This window comes from Nannospalax galili, unplaced genomic scaffold, assembly GCF_000622305.1.
Source record: "Nannospalax galili isolate Female #2095 unplaced genomic scaffold, S.galili_v1.0 scaffold216, whole genome shotgun sequence".
NCBI lineage: Eukaryota > Metazoa > Chordata > Mammalia > Rodentia > Spalacidae > Nannospalax > Nannospalax galili.
The window spans coordinates 2,511,619-2,534,076 of NW_008339003.1; the positions used below are offsets into that span (position 1 = coordinate 2,511,619).

The 22,458-nt window shown below is 42.4% G+C and overlaps 1 protein-coding gene across 8 annotated transcripts in view; it reads left to right on the plus strand.

The window, feature by feature from the left end:
- Alpk1 (alpha kinase 1) overlaps positions 1 to 22,458 on the plus strand; it is a 140,534-nt gene that overhangs the window by 35,110 nt on the left and 82,966 nt on the right. For 2 of the 8 annotated variants that reach the window (XM_029563849.1, XM_029563846.1), the window contains exon 2: positions 19,540 to 19,612. The exons of 5 other annotated variants lie outside the window; for them this stretch is intronic. The gene's annotated coding sequence lies outside the window, so the exon portion shown is untranslated. Of the gene's footprint in view, positions 1 to 7,995; positions 10,414 to 19,539; positions 19,613 to 22,458 lie in introns of all 8 variants that reach the window. One more of the 8 variants, XM_029563847.1, reaches the window with a different exon arrangement.

Below are 22,458 nucleotides of genomic sequence, written 5' to 3' on the forward strand. Positions count from 1 at the left end.
CAAAGAGCTAATAAAGACTACATTCTCCTCCATTTTCACTTTAAATTTTTTTTTGTGATTCTTACGTTTGCCTGCAGAGCATCCTGCTCAGTATTAGAAAATGCTAGATCTTCACCATAATTTCCCAGATAATATTTCTGCTATTTCAAATTTGAGATTTGCTCAATTTCTTAAAACTGCCCATGCACTTGGTTGATATAAAATTTATTTTCACTTTGGTGTTTAGATTTCAGAGCCTATTTGGCATGGCAAAGGTGAATTCATTGTAAGGCTGTGATTTGCAATCCGTGTAGCTGTGTGTGGCATCTTTGCACCCATGTACGTGGTTCTTGAAGATTCAAAGTCTCCTAAAGATTTCATCTCATGCTTGGGAAATAAAGACCCAGCAAACACATGGAACCTCATGCTCCCCACTCAATTTCTGATGCATAAGCTTTTATTAAGTTCCTATCATTTCACGGCACTTGACTAGGTAGTTTAGAGTCTCTTGGTTTTTGTTAGTCTGAGACGGGATGTGTATTTGTGTTTGTGCATGCGTGCGCGTGCGTGTGTGTGTGTGTGTGTGTGTGTGTGTGTGTGTGTGTGTGGTGTTTATATTGAAGTTTTGAAGGGTTTGCCTCTGGACACGGAAAGATGGTGATGCATATTCATGAAGGAGTGTTCCCTCCATTCTCTGTGAGCGCTGACAAAGCCTTAGCTGTTTCACACAGCAAGCTGACTGGGATTGTGTGTGGGGGCTGCATGGACAGATTATCCTGACAATTTCCCCAATTGTGGCTTGTGACAAGGCTGTCTGTCATTAGGTGATGGCTTCTTTTGGCCATTTTCAGATAAAGATAATTTCCTTAACTTCCATTTTATTTGACAACAAGCAGTGTGGGCAAGAAAGGAAGTGGTCCTGTGGTTTACAGATCAGGGCTTTGTCACTTCAAAGGCATCTTTGATCTAAAAATATGTGCTGTACCAAATTCATTATGTCTTTCCTTAAAGAGCCTTTAAATTTATTGATCTTCTCAATGATTCTCCTTTTACGTCCAATAAGGATGTGTGAGGTGCAGTGTTGGGAAAAGCCTAAGAGGAGGGAAGGGGGGCTGCAGCCAACTGGCCACTTCTAAGGTCATACAAGCACCAAACAACAGGTGCTTTTGTTCTGTGGGGATTCTCTTCTAGTCCCGGAGTGACAACAGCCTCTCTGCTGCTTGCTGTGCACCAGAATGATGCCGGCACCAGCAGAAGACAAAATGCTTGATATTGCAGTCCAACAGAGAAAAACTGCTCTGTGCAAAAACTCTGCCGACTGCTGCTTTCACCTTCCCAGTGTGCCCACGGCTTTGCCAGCCAGTTCACAAATCATGCAAACACAGAAGGATGTCTTCGTTGAACGATTCGGTTTCCTCTCAAAGCAGTCTTCCCAGGCTTGGCTTGCTTAAGTTCCCATAACTGGAGAGATGGAACACTACAGAAAGCAGAAAACAGGATGAGAATCTCTATGTATGAACATTACTTTTAATGTAGATTGGAGAAGAGTTGGGGGAGGAGTCAGGGGTGATCTGATCAAAATACATTATATGAAATTCTCAAGGAATTAATAAAAATATTATATTGAAAAAGTGTAAAAAGCCAGGTGTGATGACACATGCCTTAGATTTCAGCATGTGGGAGGCAGGAACAGGTCTGCATAGTGAGTTCCAGGCCAGCTAGGGCTACACAGTGAGACCATATCTTAAAAAAAAATGTCATTATTCATCGGAGAAATATTCTGAAGGATTTAAGAAACAAAGTTTCATGGTATCATTCCTTTACTTTTAAATAGTTCAATTTAACACAGCACACATAAATAAACATATATAACAAAATGCCAAAACTGTTTTATCTACACACAGGGTAAATGAGACTTTATTGTATATTTTAAATTTATAATAGAGGAAGATGAGGAGCATTTCTGACTTGGAGAGTAGGGCCTCTTTTTGGAGGACTTGCCTCTCTGAATTTCCTTTTGCTGTTGTTTTGAACAATGGTTATGTGAAATTGTTGGGTTTTAAACAACACCTAGAACAAAGGGGTAAATAGCTTACATGGAAAGTATCATAATCAACCATTCACTTCTAAAATGTTGCCTCTTGACCATCCATCTCACAATTTAAGAATGTCCAGATAGTTTTGATGTTTAGTAAGTTAATTTTCAGCAAGCCATAATTTCAAAATCTTTTAAAAACAATTTTATTTATTTTTATACTTTTATGTGTATATGTGTTTTGCTTGCATGTATGTAAGTGTACCATGTGCTTGCCTGTTTGCCCCAGAAGTCAGAAGAGGGCATTGGATCCCCTGGAACAGGTGTTAGCTGCCATGTGGGTGCTGGGAACTGAACCAGGCTTCTCCAGTGCTCTTAACTACTGAGCCATCACTCCAGCCCTAAAACTTCAAACTCTTATACATTAAAGAAAATACTGATTTCTGCCCGCAGTGCCAAGGATCAAACACAGGTCTCATATATGCTAGGCAAATACTGTGCTACAGAGCTACACTCCCAGCATATAAATATGTTAAGTCGTGTTTAAAACATGACTCTAGGCTCTTAAAAGTCATGAAAAGTGCTTCTTTTGAAAAATCAGGGTTTTTTTTTTAATTTCCAGAAACTGCAGTAGAGCTTCGTGATGCTAACCTTGGACTTCAATACTCATTATACAACCTGAATGAAAACAAATTTCCTAACAATACCAGAAACTGGTTCCCAATGTCAGTTCATCCTTTCTAAGAAGACACTATGGTTAGCTCCGGTTTACCCATGAGGGAAACAAAAAATTCAAGTGACTTGCCCATTTCTCAGGTCTAGTAAATGGTACAATCAGAATTCACACTTTGAACTTTGGACCCAAAGTCCCGTTGTTAATGCTGGGGCCAGAAGTCACAGGACTTGCAGTCCCAGCATAGGCCTGTACTGGTTGCTGCTTATACCGAACTGTGTATGTGAATGCCCTCCTCCCTCCAGTCCCATCCTTCCAGCTCACGGTCTGCTCTCCTGTCCGGCATGTGCCACACACATGGACTGAGAGAGTGCAGACAAGGGGTGGTGCTGAAAAGGAATTCCTGCCTCTGTGTGGGTTTTGCCAGTGTCCTTTCTCCTTGCTCACCAAACACAGGGAGGCTGACCTATGAGGGAACGGAGAGATTCAGGATCCATAGGCCTGTGGCTTCTTAAGCACACACTCACCAGTGCCTCCATTGAGAACTCTGGGGTCATATTTCCTGACTTCATTTAAACCAGGAAACCTTGATTGTGATTTCTTTGTGAAATCAGTAAATGCTACTCTTAGGCAAAAACAAGTTTGAAGAAGCCTCTTTGGGGGAAGGGTCTGTTTTGTCTCAAAGTTCACCTGCTTTGTGACACGTAAATGTGCCACAGGAGCTGGCAAACAACTGCATCAGACTGCCTTGGAGGAGACAAAAGTAAACACTCTCAAAGAGATTGTACAGAAATATGATATCAGCTGCAAGAGAGAGCCATCTCCTCTGGTCAAATGAGAAAAATCATATTGTCCTCGCTGTGGCATTCAAATAGTTTGTAAGCCACAGTCCCCATTTTGAATGGTGACAATGAAGTAGTCTCCTCGGTGCTGCAGGCCAGCCTGAGCCCATCTCCAAACACAAACACTCTCCCTCAGTTTTTGGCTGGGGGCTGTGCCTTGGCCTCCCAACCCCCAAAAAAAAAGTTAATTGGCTGAGACCACCAGAATTTGGAGGACACAGATGTCACTGATAGTTTTCCTAGGGAACACATTCATGCCCATCTGTTGCAGCCTAGAAGGCTGTTCATATATCCACAAGGCCTTCATTTAATTCTTGTCAGAAAGTAATGTAAATCCAGTTTACCTCAGAGGTCGCAGTGGAGATTTATGCCAATGAGCCCCCTGCAATTTACACACACTGTAGTTGTATAGGATGAAAAGAAAGCCTTTCATGTTGGTGCATATTAACAAGAACGCCTGCCTTCCGAGAGGCTTTTTGATTGAGCTTTCTCCTGATTTTAATACAGCCCATGCCAGTTGCTGTACCCAGCTTTAGAAAAGAAGAAGAAAAAATCTAATCTTTAAACTAAAGTTTCTTCTTTTCTTAGAGGTGAAAGAGAAGGAGAGAAATCCTAGCAAGAGGCAGTGCCTTGTCTTTAATTATCTGTTAGGAGACACGACGCCCCCACCCTTTGATAGACTGTGACAGGGAGCTGTTCTGTCCTGAATTACTGTGAGTAGAAGTCTAGGGAGAATTCAATTGTGAGCAATTATGTTTCCATGTGAGAGTGGTAGGACTAAGCAGTTGACTCTGTCTTCCAGCTCTTCAGCTGTGTCTTTCTAGTATAGACAAAAGGAATGATGGGATTTGATTAATTTTTTTAAGACCAGTCTAGGTAGAAGTGGTTTCGTCAGTAACATGAAAGACCATGCATACAGAGTGATTTCCTTAGCAATCTGGGAGCATTTGAAAGGACTTTTACTGACCCTGTCTTCCAGGGCATTGATAATTTTGAAATATTCAGGCTTGTGGTCTCAGGCTGGTAGGCAAATGGCTTTAAAAATACCCATAGGGTCAAAGTGTTTTTGAGATTCTGAATACTTTTGGACTGTAGGACCTTAACAAGTTACTTAACCTCCATGACCCTCAACTTTCTCATCTCTAAAGTAAGGATAAAGCCTACATCAAAAGGTTTTGCATCTGTGGCCAGCACAGTGTCTAAAACACTGAAAGTGATTCAGTGATAGCACTTGTGCCTCCTCACTGTTACCTCAGACAGCAAATTGTAGATCAAAAATATTAATTTAGTTCAAAATCTCCAATCATTCCAATCACTACAATGTTTTTTCATGTTTTAGAAGATGTTAAAGGGAGAGAAAATTAGAGCTTTTCTTCCCACAGTTCAGAATTTTTGTTTTCAGTTGTTTAATTTTTTATTTCTGCAAAAATGTGCAAGTTGGGGTCAGAATGGGCCTGGCTGCTGTGCTCATTCACAGTTATTGCATCTGATTTCCCAAGACAGTGTTAATAGGTGGTGAACTTCTGGGGTTTTATAGACACTGCTCATTAGCCTATGCTAATGGCTTTGAAGTACACAGTTTGATTATTTTTGCACCACATTTAACTTTTTGTATTTTGCTTAAGATAATATTAAATTTCAGTTGTGATTGACAAGCACATACTAACAGGACAGCACAACAGAGGAATCTAGACATGTTCTATGGTGGAGCTAGAGGCAGAACTGGGCCCTGATTGAAAACACAATGCTTTGTTGGTCCGTGTGGAGCAAACACCCCGGTGTGCACAGTGCAGCTTCGAGCAGCTGTGCTTTTCAGAGTACCAGTCATACCACAGAGGCTGATGTCCAATTTTGTTTACTACCAAAACCAGGACCTAGAAAGTCCTAATTATAACTTCAGAATGGGAGCTAGGGGATGGCTCTGCTGTAATTACGAGCACTTGCTATACAAGCATGAGGGCCTAAGTTTGAATCCCCAGCACCCATGTAAGAAACCATGCATGAGTCAGATGTAACAGTATGCACCTTTAATTCCATGACTTGGGAGGCAGAAGCAGGTGGGTCTCTGAGTCTGAGGCCTACCTGGCTTATTTAATGAGTTCAAGGCCAGCCAGAGCTATACAGTGAGACCCTGTCTTAAAAACAGACAAACAAAAAAGTATCCAGACGTGGCTACATTGATAAAACAGACAGAAGGGAACTGCTCTGAGGCCTTGCTGCCAACCGTTTACGTGGCCCATGTGTCTCCACGTGGAGTAGGTTTCGGAATGTGAAATACTTTTTTATAGGTATGTATTATTTTCCTGTTGTGGTTTGATAAACCCCATCATAAAGCACAGCAAGAAAATATGAGTGTGATGAACATAGAGCCGAGCAGAGGGAGAGGATTGTGCAGGGCTTGTTAAGCTTCCTCCTAAGAAAAGGTATGCTTCCCTTAAAGTTATTAACACAATTATTATAATGGGAAAAAAACCACTGTGCTCATAAGGGTTTTTAAAATAGTGAAATTATCTACAAAACCCACAGAAATAAGAAAAATTTATCACTAAATATACCACGAAAAGGATAACTGGGCATGGTGGCACACACCTTTGATCCCAGTACTTGGGAGGCAAAGGCAGGCAGATCTCTGGGTCTACATAGTGAATGCCAGCCAGCTGGGGTGTAGCTGGGGAACCATGTCTCAAAATAAAGTAACAAATAAACAAACAAAAGATTCCCTCAAATCAGGTGTTTGATGCTCTGAGCACATTTGTTGCATGAATGAGAAGCATTTCCTCAGGAAACAGAACCCAGTGGCTGGGAGATGGCTCTGTGGGAAAGTACTTACTGTCCAAGCATGAGAAATTGGGTTCAGATCCCCAGGACTCACTTAAAGCCAGGAGTGGTGTCTGTAACCCCAGTGCTGGATGGATAGACAAGAAGATCCCTGGAGTTCTGTGGCCAGCCAGTCTGGCTTGGTGAGCTGCAGGTTCAGTGAAGGAACCTGCCTCAAAAAATAAGTTGGACAACAATTGAGGAAGGTATGTGCAAGTGTGTGCGCACACACACACACACAGATTCTGTCTTTCTGAAACTATACTTATTTTTCAAATCAGCCTGATGACATGAGAGCCTGGAGCTACCAGCTATGGAGATAGCTGTGGCCTTTAAGCAAGACATTGTTTCTTAATAAAAAGCATATTGAGGACCCTGCCTTTATCTGAAGTATAGCACACTTAGGGGCTATAATAAGAGGGAAAAATTAAGGCGCTATCATTTCTTTGTGAATTATATTAGCAATCTGTATTAGCAACCTGACCCAAGTTATTCCATTTTTCCCAGAGCAGCCATTTCAGCAGTGACTTCTACCCTACTTATGAAAAATACCCAGAAGGGGAGCAACCTTGAGTTCTGAAAATCGCCTAACCATAAAACCACAGAATGTGTTGCTCTGGAACATCCTACATCTGGCTAACTGCTTATTTTTCTTCTGTAACTTGCTTGCTCTGCTATTTCAGGTCACCTTGACATGTAGTATGACCATCCTGCTATTCAGTGACCATCTGGTAACTGCTGATTTTGGCTTCTGTTGCAATGCTTGCTTATTGTGGCTAGGTAGTTGACTAATTTTAAAATTGCTGAGTTGTACACTTCTAATTGGATGTCTCTTTGAATAAATCCTTTGTAACCCTATAAAAACTCTTGTTAAAGAAACTGTCCAAGGCTGCTTCTACTCCTGAGATAGACAGCCCAGCTGGCCATAATAAAGTTTCACCTTGCTACTTTCTACTGAAGTGGTATTGGTGATTTTGTGCAAACTCCAACCTGTAACATTTAGAAGTCCTGCTGAGATCCGGAGGACCTTGCAGGCATGGCGGTTTTAGTGAACTGCCCTTGAGGGGACCTTCTTTTTAGTCCTGACCACTCCTGTCTTCCCCAGCCCTCTGGCTTTTCCCACCGCACCACCAGCAAGGTAAGAGCATGCTTGAGAAACCGCTTTTTTGGTTTCTCTGTTGATTTTGGCTAGCCGGCAACTTTTCACCATCTGGTTCTGGGATCTGATCAGACTTACTAGGTGGGAAGCTGGACACAGCAAACCTCCCCCTAGTTGGGCACCGGAGGGGACACCGCCAGACAACTCCTCCCCTTATCCCCCCAGCTATGAGGTCTGAAGTTCTGTCATTTTTCTGGAACTTAGACCTAGTGGCAACCTGGCTGGTGTTGTCTGTTTGTGCTTATCTCATTCTGTGTTTTGGAATAGTGTCTGTTTTTGTCATGGGGCAGCCTGAGTCTAAGAGTGCTACCCCATTGGAATGTATGTTAAACAATTTTTCTAATTTTAGGAAAAGTGCAGGAGGCTATGGCTTTCGAGTCAAAGCCCCCAGACTCTGGACCCTGTGTGAACTAGAGTGGCCAACCTTCTGTGAGACAAATTGGCCTTCTGAGGGAACTTATGATCCAACCATTGTGGCTTCCGTTCACAGGATTTGTAACCAGTTTCATCCTGACCAGATCCCCTACATAGTTACAATGGCTGATCTACTTAATGACCCACCACAATGAATCAAACAATGCCAGAAGACTTCTCAGCTGAAGAGGACACTTCTACCACATCCCTCGGCTCCCACTGCTCTCCTCCCTGTTTCTAAACCTAAGAGATTGTACCCTGTTCTCCAGGGGGATGGGGATCCCCTAGATCCCCCTCCATATGTTCTCCAGGTTCCATGACCTCCACCATGAGCAGATTCTGCTGATGACAATTCCCCTCCAGATGGTGATATGCAAAGCCCACCCCACACCCGGACCGGGACAAGATATGGAGGCTCTCACTCTCCAGTTGGGGCCTCCACATTCCAGGCTCCACCTGCCCTTTTACCTCTGCGGGAGATTACCCTGGCACGTGGAAACAATGGGGAGGAAGGCCAGTCTGTGTCTGTTTATGCACCTTTTTTCACTACCAGTCTTTATAACTAGAAGTCTCAGAACCCTCCCTTTTTGGAGGAACCCTCCAAACTCACTGATTTGTTCAGTTCCATTTTTATAACTCATCTTCCTACTTGGGATGATTGTCATCAGCTCCTGCAGATACTCTTCACCTCTGAGGAACAAACCAGGATTCTGCGAGAGGCTACCCATTCTGTCCTGGGGGCAGATGGCCTCCCATCACAGGACCAGGGGATTATTGAGACACTCTTTCCATCTGCCTGACCACAGTGAAACCCCAGCACCACTGAGGAGCAGGATCACCTTGCCAGGTACTGCCAGACTCTTGCAGGGACTGAGAGCAGCAGCCCAGAAACCCACAAATTTATCTAAGGTCAGCCAAACTGTATAGGAGCCAGGTGAGTCTCCAGCTGCCTTTCTTGAAAGGCTTTACCAAGCCTACTGCCTCTATACCCTTATTGACCCCAAGGCATCTGAGAACCGAAGGATCTTAAATATTGCCTTCGTTTCTCAGTCATTAAGAAAAATAACAAAGAAATTAGAAGGCTTCGAAGGAAAATTAATATCTGAGTTAATTGAGATAGCCCAAATAGTCTATATTAACCAGGACTCCCTCACTCAGGAGCAAGGAAAAGAAATGGGAAAAGTGTTAGTGGCCTCTTTAGGAAGGGATATTAGGTGGCCTCAGAGGGACACGAGAGATCCCTGTAAGCCTCCAAGGCGATGGGTCAGAAAAGCCCAGGCTCAGAAGAAACCAGTGTGCTTACTGTAAGGAAGAAGGCCCCTGGAAGAGTGAATGCCCTAACCGCAAGGGAAAAGAGACTGCCCTGACTGTTAAGGAGGCATGACATGGCCTTGATTTTTCCCTTAATCCCCAGGAACCAAGGGTCACTTTACAGGTAAAGGGGAAGCCTACCAGATTCATGGTAGACACTGGGGCTGCCATTTCAGTGCTAAAAGAGCCCTTAGGTACTCCTAAGGATATAAAGTTGATTATTCAAGGAGCCACTGGAAAATACCAGTCTTATTCCCAAACTAAAGATCAAATAACAGATCTAGCCAAAGGAACTGTGACTCATTCCTTTCTCCTGATACCAGACTGCCCCTACCTCTTGTTGGGGAGAGACCTCTTCCCTACTCTAAAGGCCAATATAGCCTCTACTGGGGACTCAGTGGGTTTAACCATTCAAACCCCCACTGTCCTTGTTACCTGCCCTTTGTCAGAGGAATATCTTCTGCATCAGGACCCCCATGGAAGAAACAGCAATGGACTCCATCAGCCTTATTAGAAATATGGAAGACCAAAATTCCTCATGTATGGGCAGAGATTAACCCCCAGGATTGGAAAAACATCAGCCACCTCTAGTAATTCAGCTGCCCCAAGCAGCTCCCATCAGCCTCCAAGCCAGACTAGGAATTGCCAAACATGTTAACAGGCTTCAAGAAGCAGGGATTCTCATCCCCTGCCACTCCCCATGGAACACACTGCTCCTGCCAGTACCTAAACCTGGGACTAATGAGCTCAGGCCTGTCCAGGACCTGAGAGAGGTCAACAAGCAGGTTGAGGTTATCCATCCTACTATGCCTAATCCTTATACCCTCCTCAGTGATTTAGGGCCTGAGAGACAAACCGACTCTGTGTTTGACTTGAAGGATACCTTCTTCTCTTTGCCAATCACAGTGATTAGCCAGCCCATCTTTGCTTTTGAGTGGGCTGACCCTGATGGGTCCTACAGCAGACAGCTTACCTGGATGTGGCTTTCCCCACACTATTTGATGAGGCTTTGAGATGAGACCTAGCCAGCTACAAAGAAGCCCATCCAGAGGTGACTCTTTTACAGTATGTTGATGATCTACTCTTAGCAACATATAATCCTGAGGACTGTGAACAGGCCTCCGAAGCCTTGCTAAAAGAGTTGGACCTACTGGGGTACAAGGTCTCCATGAAGAAGGTACAGGTATGCTCTCCTCTGTCACCTATTTGGGGTATCAAATCCATGAAGGGAAAAGGTTGCTGGGCTCAGAACAAATCCAAGCCATCCTTGATATACCTGTTCCCAAGAATAGAAGACAGGTGCGAGAGTTCCCAGGGGTAGTGGGGTATTGCAGACTTTGGATTCCAGGCTTGGGAGAAATAGCTAAGTCCCTTCCATGAAGGAAGGGACTGAGTTTGTCTGGGGCCCATCAAAGGATCAAGCCTTTCAACAGCTTAAAAGGGCCCTGACTCAGGCCCCTGCTCTAGTCTTACCTGATGTCACCAAACCTGCCCTGCTCTTCGTACATGACAGTCAAGGAATAGCCAAAGGAGTTTTGACTCAGACTTTGGGGGCATGGAGGAGGCCAGTGGCCTATCTGTCCAAACATTTAGATCCATTAGCCTCCAGATGGCCCAGCTGCCTGAGGGCAATAGTGGCCACTGCCCTCCTGGTCAAAGAGGCCTCCAAGCTTACTCTAGGCCAAGATCTGCAAATCATTGGCCCCCATGCAGTGGAGACGCTGCTGTGCGCCCCTCCTGACTGATGGATTTCCAACGTTCGTATCACACAGTACCAGGTACTACTGCTAAACCCCCACGCATAACCTTCCTCAAGTCAGAGACTCTAAACCCTGCCACACTCCTGCCAGATGAGACTACAGAATCGCCTGCTCATGACTGTCTAGAGATGGTGAGTACTCTAACCAGGGTACAGGAAGACCTAAAGGACAAAACTTTGCCCAAGGTGGACACCGAGCTATTCACTAATGGCAGTAGCTATGTTAAGGAAGGTATTCAATATGCTGGGGTGGCAGTAATAACCCCAACAGAAATCCTATGGGCCCAAGCCCTAGGACATGGCACATCAGCACAGAAGGCTGAGCTCATCACTTTAACTCAAGCACTTAGTTGGGCAAAGGGAAAAACCATAAGCATCTTTACAGACAGCCATTATGCCTTCACCACTGCAAATGTACACAGGGCCCTGTATAAAGAAAGAGGGTTGTTAACTTCCAATGGAAAAGAAATTAAAAATAAAGAAATTCTTACTCTCCTAGAGGCCCTATGGCTCCCAAAGCAAGTAGCCATTGTACATTGTAGAGGGCACCAAAAGACAGAGTCAAAGGAAGTGAATGGCAATGATTTTGCTGACCAAACAGCAAAGGAGGCAGCCTTACAGCCTGTACAGACCTTAAAGGTTTTAACTGCCCTCCTAACTCGGGTGTTACCCAAGTTCCCCTCTTACTCAACCTCTGACCTCAACACCATCAAGGATTTACAAGGAAAAAAGGATGATAAAGGATGGCATCTAATGGAAGACGGGAGACCCATCCTCCCAAGAACTCTAGGAAGACACTGGTTACAACAATTATACTCTACAACCCACATGGGAGCTACCAAAATGGCAGAATTAGCAAAACGGGATTTGTACATCCCCAACTTAGGACAGATGTGCCAGGACATAGCCTGGAGATGTCAGTCTTGTGCTCAAACTAAATCTGCTTCTAAGTTCTCTCTTCTAGGACAGAGGCTCAGGGGTCAAGCACCAGGAGAAATCTGTGAGTTGGACTTTACTGAGATGACTGATGAGGTCTATGGTTACAAATATCTGGTTGTCCTGGTGAACGCTTTTTCAGGATGGGTTGAGGCATTCCCAACTAGGTCTGAGGCCACCAAGGTAGTAGCCAAAAAGCTACTAAATGAGATTATACCTCGATTTGGCATCCCTATTGGTCTGAGGTCTGATAATGGTCCAGCTTTTATAGCTCATGTCTCTAAATCCTTAGCTTCTTCTCTCCAGATAGAATGGAAACTGCATTGTGTATATCACCCCCAGAGTTCAGGTCAGGTAGAAAGAATGAATAGAACTCTCAAGGAGACTTGAACTAAGTTAATAACAGAGACTGACGGTAACTGAGTAAGTACTCTTCCCTTCACCCTTCTCAAGGCTAGGTGCACCCCCTATGTGAAGGGAATTACTCCCTTTGAGATTTTGTTTGGATGACCTCTGCCTCTCATCCCTCACTTAGGAGAGAAACACATGGCAGAAATATCTAATCACAGCCTTTTACAGTCATTACAGGCTCTGCAAAGCACCCTAAGCCAGGTGCAAGGGCTGGTACAGGAGACTTGTGAATCCGATCATCCCCCCTGCTGACCACTGATCAGGTGGATTTGAAACTTGGTGACTGGGTCTGGGTCCGCAGACATAGAATGCCTAACCTCGAACCCAAGTGGACTGGCCTATACCCAATCATCTTGCTGACTCCAACCGCTGTCAAAGTTGCCGCATGGGCCCACTGGATACACTGCTCCCAGGTTAAAAAAAACTTATCCGGACCACATTCCCTGAACATGAACACATGAACAGTAAGAAGAACAGACAATCCTCTCAAGGTCAGACTGATAAAAGAATCTTAATTCTTTTGCTTATCTCCTGGGTGATAGGAGCTATTAAAAGACATGAAGACCAAAACCCCCACATACCGGACACCTATAAATGGATAGTCAGGAGAACTTCAGGTGGAAAAACCCTAGCCACCAATACAACCACTGGCTACACCCCTACCCTCCAGTTTGACATCTGTGATCTGTTCAGACTTGAAATGGTATATGTTGTACACACTTACTACCATGCCTCATCCGTCAGAGATTGGGCCCGTGGGTCTACTCCCTTCAAGAAGGGTCTACAAGACTTACAGGTTTATGGATGCCCAGCAGATAGGAGCCTAGACTGTAACCTTGAGAATGAATGGCACTGTGGGACCTGGGGTTGTGAAACATTCGCCTCCTGGATTGGATCAAAGGATAGATGGATTTCCCTCCAACATGGCACAGCTGGAACTACTGTGGGGAAACTCAACCCCCTGGTATTAAAAATATTAGATGGGGATGACAAAAGTTGGTTCGTGGGAAGGACCTGGGGGATACGGCTTTATGCCCCAGGAAAGGATCCTGGGATGGAATTTACTATTCAAAAGGTTGAGATCCCACTAATCCCTCCAGTGCCTATTGTACCTAATAAGGCCCTCAATGCCCCCTTACCACCAAAACCACCTCCTACCAATTGTGTAGGTCCCAATGATGTTTCTCGATGGGACTCCCCTGAATTATATAATTCCCTGCTCTATTCTTATGAGTTTTTCAATGCTACTGATCCAGACCTAACCAAGGACTGCTGGCTCTGCTTAGACCCGTGACCTCCTTAGGGGCCATTAGGTCTGTAGGAACAAACTCCCCCTTTATCCAGAATCTCACGTCTGGTGAAGTGCTTAAAGGAGACCTCTGCCCCTGGGGCTCTAAACCCATACTCACCCTTGGTAGTCTATCAGGTAAAGGAGCTTGTTTCTATGGTCCTATCTATAACTTATCCCTGTCCCCTTACCAAGGGATGTGTAATCATCTATCCCCCCCCCCTTACACCACCCCGTGGAAAGCAATCTAGTCCTGCCAGAGGGAACCTGGTTCGCTTGCACCTCTGGGCTGACTCCCTGTATAAATCAGAAGTTCCTGGCCGCTCCAGGTGAACTCTGTATCCTGGTCCACCTTATCCCACAAGTCTACTACTATTCAGGTATAGAAGGATGGGAACATTTAGTATCTCCAATCGGTGCCTGTTTTCCTAGGGGAGCCATGACAGCCTCTCTAGTACCTATGCTAGTAGGAACAGGAATAGTGGGAGCTATGGGGGTAGGGACAGCTTCCTTAATCAAAGGAAAGATAAGTTTTAAAGCTCTTGCCTGACAAATAAACTTAGACCTAAAAGACATGGAAAATCAAATTAAAAAATCTAATTTATTCCCTCGACTCATTAGCTAAGGTAGTGTTACAAAATCATCGGGGACTAGACCTTGTTTTTATGCAACAAGGTGGTTTATGCATGGCATTAGGTAAAAAATGTTGCTTCTATGCCAACCATACTGGAGTTATCAGAAATAGGATCAGATTGGTCCAACAAAGAATTAATGTCAGGGAACAGGAACTTGTTACCCACCCAAACTGGTATGAGTCCTTATTTTCCTGGTTGCTCTGGCTGACCACATTGTTGACTACTGTTGCAGGCCCATTAGTCCTTATTATTCTAACACTCACCTTTGGGGCTTGTGTCCTAAATGCTCTTGTAAAATTCATTAATCAGAGACTCCAGGCAGTCAAACTTATGGTATTAAGGAGCCAGTATGAACAACTTGTACCGACTGGAGAAATACAAGAAGAAAACTTAAAATAGGTCAAAGAATTAACCTTACTCTCAACAGGAATGGGGAATGAATTATATTAGCAACCTGTATTAGCAACCTGACCCAAGTTATTCCATTTTTCCCAGAGCAGCCATTTCAGCAGTGACTTCTACCCTACTTATGAAAAATACCCAGAAGGGGAGCAACCTTGAGTTCTGAAAATCGCCTAACCATAAAACCACAGAATGTGTTGCTCTGGAACATCCTACATCTGGCTAACTGCTTATTTTTCTTCTGTAACTTGCTTGCTCTGCTATTTCAGGTCACCTTGACATGTAGTATGACCATCCTGTTATTCAGTGACCATCTGGTAACTGCTGATTTTTGGCTTCTGTTGCAATACTTGCTTGTTGTGGCTAGGTAGTTGACTAATTTTAAAATTGCTGAGTTGTACACTTCTAATTGGATGTCTCTTTGAATAAATCCTTTGTAACCCTATAAAAACTCTTGTTAAAAACCATTCGGGGCTGCTTCTACTCCCAAGATAGACAGCTCAGCTGGTCATAATAAAGTTTTACCTTGCTACTTTCTACTGAAGCAGTGTTGGTGATTTTGTGCGAACTCTGACCTGTAACACTTTGTAGTCCCTTTTAGCGTTTCTTCCTTTAGAACACTCAGGAATTGTAAATTCCTGTATGGCTCCTAGTCCTGAAGAGTCCCTTGCTGCTTGGCCGGCTGAGCTGCCACTGTGCTGAAGGGATTTGGTGGGTGGATGGTAGCCCCCTCAGACCCACACCAATGTGCTCTTCACCACAAGCAGCCCTCGGTGGCAGTGACCTGCTGCTTCTCCAGACAGGCAAGTCCATGCTTGTACCCAAGCCAGTAGAAGGCTCCCTGTCAAGAGCCATCGTTTGCTGGTGACATGCACATGCTGTGTGAATCACACAGCCACATGGTAGATTTTATTATGTAAGTCCAGAAGTGTGGTCTGCCAAGCCCCAGGCCAGAGGCCCATATCCCAGTGACTTTGGCATTTTAAGTATATAATGAAAGAACTCTGTGTGTGTGTGTGTGTGTGTGTATGTGTGTGTGTGTGTGCGTGTGTGTGTGTGTGTGATACAGGGAAAGAGAGGATGAGGCGCTGGAAGCCTCCATTCGGGTAATCCTTGGGCATCCTTCTTTCCTCTCAGCCTCTTCAGCCCTCACTGTCTGATCCCGACAGAGCCGGCTGAGTGACTGAAGGCAAATAACTGATGAAACCATGTTGGCTGGGCTTGGATTATTTTTTTCTTTTTTAAACAAATAAAGCACATCTTTCTCTTTGAAAAATGTCTGAACTTCCCATAATATTCCAATTCTTTAACAGAATTTCTATTTGCTAATAAAATGTAGACCTGGAGAATTATTTAGGAGATAATTTTATTATTGAATAGCTTTATACTGGTAAAAGAAAATTAAGAACTTGCATGGCTGATCAATTTTTCTCCTCAAGAATATAAATGGTATTGAAGTCAATCAGAAAATGATATCCACCTGGGATAAATGTGGAGAAAATGGGTTAGCCTTTAAAAACCAAAATTTTAGTTCATAAAAATTTTATTGAAAGTGATCACTGGTATCTATGAAGCACTTATTACATAGTAAGCAAAGTCTTTGTATTTTATATATTACTTCAATTAATATATAATGAATATATAATTAATTCATTGATCCCTATAAAACTTTGTGAGATTTATCCTATTATGCCTTTTTACAGATGAGGACACTGAGACATGATTTGCCAAAAGCTTAGAGAGTTAAAATTTAAACCCAGGGTCCTGGTGCAGACTGCAAGTGCCTATCTCAACTGCCTGTTGATAACAGAGTGAAATTCTAATTCTTTCTTTCCACATCACCATTTTTCTGCCCTTATAATTTCAGAACTCACTTATCCTTTTTCTCCTTAGATTGTGCATTTGTAACCTCACACCAAAATCTATATGTTAAAAAAATAAAAAGAAGGCAGGTATGGTGGCTGGCACATGCCTTCAATCCCAGCACTTGGGAAGCAGAGGAAGCTAGATCTCTGTGAGATGGAGACCAGCCAGGGCTATAGGGAGATCATTCATATATATAAAGAGGTGTGGGAGAGATGGTTCAGCAGCTTAAGAACACTTGTTGCTATTGCAGAGAATCCAGATTTGGTTCCCAATACTCACGTGGTGGCTGTAATTCCAGTTGCAGAGCATCTGATAACCTCTTCTGGTCTCCACAGGCATTGCACTCTTGTGATACAATACTTGGTTGCAGGCAGAACACTCATGCACATAAAATAAATAATTTTTAAAAATCTTTATGTTCTGTGAATAAATAAACTATTCTGACTGTGGGAATTTTAACCATAGACTTGGAAATATTTTGTTGTATAATGAACCTTAATTCCCACACTTACTCCTTCCATCAAAGTATGTATTGCTACATAGCCCTGGCAACCTTATATCAGAGTATATTCTGTGCCATTTCCATATGCTCAGGATGCCATCACCCAGTACTCCTCCTTCCCCAGCCCTGCAGACATGCAGGACTTTGCCATATGACAACTGATGGCAGAATTTTTCTCCACCTCACCCTGTGTAGCACACACTATAAATCAGGCTGTCCTGTTTAAGATAAACTATTTGTTTTCCACAAAGTTATTCTTGCTGGATTTTCTCTAGTCTCCTACTATGTAATGGAAAGTGAAGTAGTCATGTGTTTGAGGTCAGAGCCCTGAACTTAAATTATTTTATTTCTATTTTATGTATATGAAAGTTTTGCCTACATGTATGTAAGTGCACCATGTGCATGCAGTATTCACAGAGAACAGAAGGTGGTGTTGGATCCACTGCGACTGGAGTTACATCTGGTTGTTAGTTGCCATGTGGGTCCTGGGAACCAAACCCAGCTGCTCTGCAGGAGCAGCTGGTGCTCTTAACCCCTAAGTCGTCTCTCCAGTCCAGAGCCCTGAACTTCTGTCTTGACATCTCTGCTTTCGCTCCTTGACCTCTTCTCACCAATCTATCTCTGTGTCTCTCTCTCTCTTTTTGTTTTTTTACCCTATAGTTTGGGTGGAAAGTATCTGCCTCACACCTCAAAATAAAGGCCTTCAAAGCTTATAAAATATTTTTCCTCCTCCATGAATGCCTGTCTTCTCAGGGCAGCTGTGGAGCTAGAGACATATGGAGTGTGTTTATGTGAATGCTCTTGTTCTTTAGGGTGCAGACAGGCAGAGAGTGCTGCTTTAAGTATCATTTCAAAGCTCTCAGCTCAGGAGCCTGGAGCCAGGACCAGATGGTAGGCTTGACTCACCTTGACCTGAGATGCTGCTCTTCAGCCATAGGGCCAGGCTAATGATTCACATGTCACCAAGGCTGACGGAGCGGGTAACAGTAGCTGGAGGAGCAAGGGAAGCAGCCCTACAATGTGGCCTCTTCATTTTTCCTTTTCTTCCTTCCTGAGGCCATTGGGTAACCTGTTTGTGACCCAAAACACTCTTATTGTGTTTTCCTGCACACTCGTTTGGTAAACACACTGGACTGCAGGGAACTGGAGAGGGTGGGACACCGGGCAAGAAAGGCTGTGGCAACAGGCAGCTTTGCCACCTCATTTCCTGTTTAGGTGTGGCCCCTAGGCTGGGCATTTGATATGGAAAGAATATACAAGACTCATTTTCACTTACAGAACTTCATAAAATCTTTTGTTAAAAAAATCAAGACGCACTTGTTTTCTACACAAATAAAGGATGAATTACATTTTCTAGTAATCTAGAGGGTTTTTTTTTTGTTTTTGTTTTTGTTTTTTAAACATGGTTCAAAGCGCCTCTCAAGGATTTCAGGAATCCACGCTCCCACACTGATGCTGTACAACAGTCTCCGCCTCAGTCATTGTTCACACCATTCTCCAATTAAAATTTGTTTTCTCACCAGGACGTGGTGGCGCACGCCTGTAGTCCCAGCACTTGGGAGGCAGAGGCAGGCAGATCTCTGTGAGTTCAAGTCCAGCCTGGTCTACATAGGGAGTTCCAGGACAGCTCGGGTTACAGGGAGACCCTGTCTCAAAAAGACAAAAAAAAAAAAAAAAAAAAAAAAAAAAAAAAATTTTCTCTTTTTTCCTGCAGCTACTTCAAATCCTACCCTCATCACAGTTCCCTGTCTAAGGCTGTATCTCTAACCATCTCCAGTCCCTGGAGTCGCTTCCAACTCCCAGGGCAGTAACTGATATTTATTATCTGTTCAATATGCCTAGGCTTTGGTACAACTTTATTCTTTCATATTTTAAAAATAGTTATTATTTTTCTTTTATGTGTGTGAGTATACTCCTTGAATGTACGTAAGTGCACCCATGTGGTGCTATGCTCACAGAGATCAGAAGAGGTTTTCAGATCCCCTGGAACTGGAGTTGCAGATGGTTGTTAGTGGCCATGTGGGTGCTGGGACTCAAACCCAGGTCCTCTGGAAGAGCAGTCAGTGCTCTTAACCACTGAGCAATCTCTCTAGCCCCCTCTTTCATATTTTTAAATTGTCAAATAGTTATCAAAAATTCTAAGATAGGCACCATATATATGGAACACAACAAACGCCCATAGAGCAATCCAGTTTAAGTAAAAGAATGTACTGTTTACATATTTACTTTTGTCTCCTACACGTAACTCCTTCCCATGCTTTTCCCCTAAAAAATCCATGATTCTGGATTTTTACTTTATCATCTTTTACATTTCCTTCTTTTAAATTTTGAAATTATTTTAATCACACACATTTATGGAGTACAGTGTGATAATTTGATAAATGTATGATGATTCCCTTCTTTTTCTTGGTGACTTCACCTTACATATATATACTATATATCAACATATTATTTTATACATTAATGTTTATAAATTGTATATGTATATTCACATGTGATTTGCTTTTTAGATTGCTGAGATTTGTCCATATTTGCATGGAGCTCTGTTCCAGTGTGGGAACTTTCTAATACAGTCTGCTGCTGGTAGGCATGTGGTGCTGTTTACTTGCTTACAAATTGTGTCACTGTGAACCTTCTTGTGCATGTCCCCCAGGCTCAAATCAAAGTTTCTTTAAGCTAAGAGTAGAGTATGGATATGATGTCTGTATTCCACGGATTACACTAGAGAAGTAAGATTGTAGGGTTCCATCACGGTAGATAGGATAAGCAATCCTGTTCTCCACAATTATCCATTTTTAGAAGGTTTTTCTAATCAAAAAGGAGTAAATAATGTTTCATGTGACAGTAACTTGTATTTCTTGATGAATAATGAAGTAAACATTTTTATGGGGTTTTTTTGTTTTGTTTTCTTTTTTGGTCTTTTTGAGACAGGGTCTCCCTGTAGCCCCAGCTGTCCTGGAACTCACTATGTAGACCAGGCTGGCCTTGAACTCACAGAGATCCGCCTGCCTCTGCCTCCCGAGTGCTGGGATTAAAGGCGTGAGCTGCCACGCCTGGCCCATTTTTATGTTTTTTTGTGTTTCTTCTTGCGTGAAGTGTCCAAGTCGTTTCCATATTCTTTTCTTACTAAATAGTTAAGAGATTCGCTGATTTATAGAAATTCAGAATTGCAAATTCTGGATAGACATCTTTTGTCAGTCACCAACGTTATACTGTTTTTTACTGTTTGATTTGTCTGTTTGTTGCTTTATGTTGTGGTTTTATAAATCAGAAGTTTGTCTTTTTAATTAGTAAATCATATCAATCTTTTCCTTTATAATTTTTCTTTTTTGTGAAGGAGAAAAACGTCTTCCTTAATCAAAGATGATAAAAATATCCTCTTTGGGGGTGAAAAGACTGTAAGAGCCAGGGGTAGTGAATGACCACAAGGAGACAGTTTTCCAGGCAGCTGGGAACTTGCTCAGATGAGTTTACAGTGATGGTAACAGCATGCACAAGACCCATGCAAACTCAAACCAGATAAAAACCCAGCATAGATGTGAGGAAATGGGTTAGAAGCCCAACCTCTTCCACAGTGATTCCTGAACCTTGGGAGGAAAAGATAGGGTGTAGGTGTTCCATTTGGAGCTGAGCAATCCAGTCTCTTATTCTCTGCATGTTGACCATTTGTGGGTCTTTGTGAATTACCATCTGCTGCAAAAAGGACCTTGAGAGTTGAGAAATGTACTAATCTACTAGTATTATAAACAGTAAATCACTGTGAGTGAGTTTAATATTATGCCTGTTTAACAAATGATAGTAGTAGACTCTTCCCTGTGGCCTGTGGTTTGTCTAGCCACGGGTTCTCAGCCTTAAAGTGCCAGGCATGGACTCCCTGTTGTGAAGGTTTAAATCCAATTAGCAGGTGATTAATCACTCCCATAATATTCATGTCACCATTGCACCATTGGGCATATTTTGCCAAGCCAGTTGTTATTGAAGTTCATAGAGTTCACAGCTGAGGAAGGTCAATGACTACCTTTCTCTGCCAATAACATGCATAGCACCTCCTAGTGCTATGAAAGCCAGCCCACAGAGATGTAGTTTCAAGGTCAGTGCCAACTTGATTTCTCTTTGCTTGTTCTGCGACTCAGGTATGTAATGCCCTAGGCAATAGAGTCTTACCATCAAGTTCTGGTGGGTAACCAAGTGCAATGACATTCAATAGCCAGTTTTGTTTGAGGGTCTTTGGAATTTCTCTGGTCAAAAATTTGGAAGGAGTCCATTCCTGACATTGGGTTTTGCATTTGCTAGCCTGTGGTGTCTATTAGGTCCATTGAACCCCTGTCATAGGGTAGCTACATTTAAACTTTTAAAATATTGTATATATATAGATATAGATATTTTCATAGTGATATATGAATTTTCTCAAATTTTATTTTCACTTTAGAATTAAATAAAAAGATTTTAGCACCCTCATTCTCCTTTAGAAGTTGCAGTTTTATTTTTCACATTAAAGACCCTGACTAGTACTGACTTTAAAAGAATAATGTATTAGTTCAATGTCATACTTTAAGCCTTATGACAAATTAAGATTCTATATGCATGTGAATTTCTTGTTGAATTATCTGGCTTGTTTATTTAATTTCTCTCGGTGCCAGTAATTTGTGTAATTTAATATCATTTGATATTAATTATAAACATTGAGTTATATATCCACCCTTTATTTTTCCATATAAATTTTCAGATGAACTTTGTAAATTACACACACAGACATGGAGAGCTGTTGAGATTTTTATTGGAATTGCATTAAACATAGATTAATTTGAGGAAAATTTGATATCTTAGTATTATTGAGTTTTTCAGGCCACAAACCTCATGAATCTGGTTATCTTACGTGACTTTCATTTATTTTTTTATTTTATTTTTTAATATTTAATTTATTTTATGAGGGTGTCAAATTCCCCAGGAACTGGAGTTACTGACAGTTGTTAGCTGCCATGTGGGTGCTGGGAATCGAACCCCGGTCCTCTGTAAGAGCAGCCAGTGCTCTTAGTCACTGAGCCACCATCTCTCCAGCCCATTTTGCATGTCTTTCAGTTAAGTTTTACAATTTTCCTTCTAAAACCTTTGCACATTTGTTTTATATATATATATATGTTACATATATATGAGCTACATATATATGTATATATGAGTTTTATTATACCTTATGTATGTCATAAAAATTGTTTATTTTTATTATATGATATTTATAATCCTTTACTGCTTAATATTTTCCTTAAGGTTGGATTTTTGGTTTGTTGCATGTTGCTAAAAATATGTGTTCCTAATGTTTTTTATAGGAAAAAAATTTTAATTGCTGACTGAATTTCTTTAAGATTATAAAACCAGGTAGAATTTTTATTTCTTCTTGATTTCTTTTAAATTACTTTCAATTTGAATTACTT